General features: G+C 38.7%; 1 long non-coding RNA gene across 1 annotated transcript; it reads left to right on the top strand.

Moving 5' to 3' along the window:
* The first annotated feature begins 629 nt into the window (after positions 1–629).
* On the top strand, positions 630–3,187 carry LOC125379258. The gene is made up of 4 exons (XR_007220646.1): positions 630–784; positions 1,252–1,310; positions 2,076–2,171; positions 2,936–3,187. It is a non-coding gene; the product is annotated as an uncharacterized LOC125379258 (long non-coding RNA).
* Positions 3,188–3,719: the final 532 nt, after the last annotated feature.

Raw genomic sequence — 3,719 nt, 5'->3', positions numbered from 1 at the left:
ATTTCTACATCATATACATTAGCAAGGATTAACATAAGTTAGGTAGATTGCTTATCCTACAAAAATAAAATCACACTTTTACTAACATGAATAAGTGGCTTACAGATGATAAAATTAATGACTTTAATACGTGATCAATATTATTCACATATTCCTTACCTGAATCAGAGACCATATAACAGTCTATATAATATGGTCTCTGTCTGAATATGTCACGTCTTCAGCTCCCTGCATGACATCAGCTGCAATCGCCAATTTTGACGAGGTTGTGAAACATTTCTGCTGTAGGAATATTACGTCCGCTGGGAAATTCCTTGTGACACTGCCTTATCTAGGTATGGTAAGCAAACACATATTCCATACACGACGTAGGTATACTTCCTAATACACACTGTCGAAATCCCCGCGGCTCCCAATATGGCCTCTATGAACTGTAATCGGCAAAAATCGTCTCTTTCCGTTACTGCTGCAGAAATGACCGCTCGTCATTCGTGACCAACACGTGTTATTCCGGGGCAAGCAAGTCTACCCTTAATTCCTTGTATGGCCGAGGGCGCAATTTTGGAACACAAATGTAGACAAACACTCAAACCTCGTGTAATCGATGTACACCGCGATGCTTGATTGCAATATGCTTACCGCGTGTATCGATACATTGTTCTCAATCACCTCTAACACGGAAATCCCGGTCGAAATCCGTCTGAGCCACCCACAACGAGGACGTCAAGTATTTCGAAAACTCAATTGACAGCCGAAGGAAGGAAGAGCAGCTTGCGGATGCCAGGTACGTAGCAGGGCTTCGAGACATAATGTTCCATGATTTCTATTCAGAGATCTTTTGGAATGGATTGATTTAAATATTTTCCTGATGTCCATGTTACTACTGTAAACGACAAGGGCCTTTTAGTTTTTTTGTGTTCGGAAACCTTTTGTTATTATTATGATCAAGTGTTTGTTGTGACATTGGATTTGGGCTTGCATAAGAGCTACAGGTGTAGGACTTTTAAGGGTCGTGTCCTTATTCTCAACATAACGCTGGGATTTGATTATAAGGGTTAGTTACCAAGGGTATAAATCTGGCGAAGTGCATGTCACACAAAACGTGGCATTCAGTCCCATTCATGTGTTGCCACGTGAACCACCTGAAAGTGAGATATGGGTTACAATGAATAATGACAGCTTATCAATCTTTAACAAATTCACACTGAAACTTTGAAAGGGTTAAAACAAGTTAGTTGTTTTCTGTTTCAGCATGTTCAGGGTTTGTGGGGAGGTTCACAGACATCCTCAGGGAGGATACAAAGTATTGAGTGAGTATTTTTGTGTGTGATAATTACAAACAACATGTATTCATCATGGTATATTTCAATGCAATCTGAAACATCACACTCACAATAGTCCAGCTCTGTGATGGCGGCCTGTAACAAATTGAACATGGACCAGGCAATCTAATGATTGTTATTATCAGCAAAGATCCATGCCCTCAGAGTATGATGACCCAATTTATTAGTTGATAGGTGTTTGGATGTTATTTTGTCGTAGTGTTTGTGTGTGTGTATGAGTGTATTTAACTTAAATCATGAATCTTATACTTGTTTCTCTGTGCTTTTACAATGTAACCCAAATTTCCTTGGGAATAATAAAGTATTATCTTATTCATGTCATTTCTGAACACAGTGTCATATCAAGGTTACATCTCTGTTAAAACAGTGCCATGTAAAAGCCAAAAGAATAGCCTAGAAATAAAAGTAAATACTGCATTGCATTAATCTGCATTTCAAGAAAATTTAGCAATAATTCATGGAATGATATTGACCTCGGTGAGGATCTTTCTGCATTGTCGAACAAGTGATTCCCTATGTAATGTATGTGTTGAATGACCCCGACTTTGTTGTCGAAATATTGTTAATTTGTTAAATATGGGGATAAATGTCATCTCTGAATTTTTGACATGAATTATTATAATGAGGGTGATTCTAAGTCGGAATCACAACTGGGGTCTTTTCATCTGAATCAAATGTACAACATGTACAGTTTGGACATTTCTGTGATGTGGATGCTACTTATGTTTGTAGAATGTCCGGATGAATAAAAGAGATGGTCATCTGTGCAGCATCAATGCAAAGAAAGACCATAGAAGAGAAGCAATGAGGAACAAGAGAAGAGCAACAGTGAGTGATAAATATTTTGAAATTATTCTGTTTGGTTCATATGGCTATTTTGCAAATATTTCTTCAGTTTGTTCCTTATCGCTGTGGGCACGGATGTCCTATTATCTAAGGCACTACAATTAGCTGTGCAGAGTTGCATCTCTTGGGCTTAGCAGAAACCTATAGTCATGGTTTCAAATCCTGGTTCTCCCCGATTATGTTGCTAGGTTTGTCAGCGTTATACACATGCTCGTGGGATTCATCAAAGGCCTGCATCACTTAGGGCTTTCTTCCTACATCAAGCTAACAGGCGGTGATATATCTGGAATACTGTTCAAAGCAGTGTTAAACCCAACTCACTTATCTAACACCGCATCCAGCAATAGTTTGGCTATATGACAAGGATTGTAAATATATATTTTTCCATGTTGATGAGTTGAAACAATCACTAAATGACATCTCTTAAAAAGATTCCCAGCAGTGTATGCTTGCTATACAAGCCAAATAAAAAGATCAGGTAGTGAGTAGGCTCGTTGATCACATGTCATCATACCACAATGATGTGGGATATTGTCCATAACAGTTATCATCGGTTTGTCTGTACCGAATTCATAACATTAATCACTGGTTTGCCTGGTCGAGATTTGAGATGTGATTTTCTTAAATGTTTGGCATATAACAAGACTCACATATGATAACTTAAGTGATTTTGCTGCCTTCTATCTGTAAGTACATTTGGCGACAATTATTTTTTATTGCTAAAATCTGTGTACATAATGCTGCAGAAACTGAAGTCCTGCTTGAGATCCCTGGATGAGTACTCCATGTTGACAGTCTGGAAGGACCAGACAAGGGAGCCCTTAACAGAGAGTGCACCCCTTCAGATATCAGAGATGATTTGCAGACAGCGATGACGAGGGTCCTGTTATTTCAATGGAGGCCGACCAAGAAGTTGTATGCCAAATGGTACTGGGACACACAAAGGCTTGTCTGGCTAATGTGAGAAGACCAATCAATGCCAAGCTGGAGTGGGATCCTTCCAGGACATTCAAGCAATTCTTGTCATGAGCCATGTGGTAAACACTTGAAAGGAATGATAAATGGGACTTATTGTCTTTAATTGTTGACCCAAACACCAAATGGAAAGTTCGCAATTCTACCAACACAATGCATCAGGGATAGAGTCCAACTGGCATCCCCTCATCCTGGTTCCTGTTTATCCATGGCAATATATAAAGAAAAGAAGGTTTGAGGGAAAGTAAGTTCTCTGAACTGGTGAACATGATCCGTAGGTACTGTCAAGCGAACAGTTATCACACTCTATTATGAGTATTGAAGAATAGGATGAAATTGCATACTGCACCAGGAACCATTATGTGAACACTGTTCAATGTGTGATATACTATAGGCATATGAATAAAAAAAAATGATAATTTGATTGTTGCTTATGTTTCATTTGCCAGCTGTGTAAATGGGGATGTTTCATGATTTTGCCTCAGTTTAATAGCCACACTTATCTTATGAAACCATGCATTGCTTGGGCATCTCAGGAATAAATAACACATGTTT

The sequence above is a fragment of the Haliotis rufescens genome, unplaced genomic scaffold, assembly GCF_023055435.1.
Source record: "Haliotis rufescens isolate VD_foot unplaced genomic scaffold, xgHalRufe1.0.p SCAF_14, whole genome shotgun sequence".
Lineage (NCBI taxonomy): Eukaryota > Metazoa > Mollusca > Gastropoda > Lepetellida > Haliotidae > Haliotis > Haliotis rufescens.
Note: the sequence above shows the minus strand (reverse complement) of the source record. Positions and strands in the feature narration are given on the sequence as shown.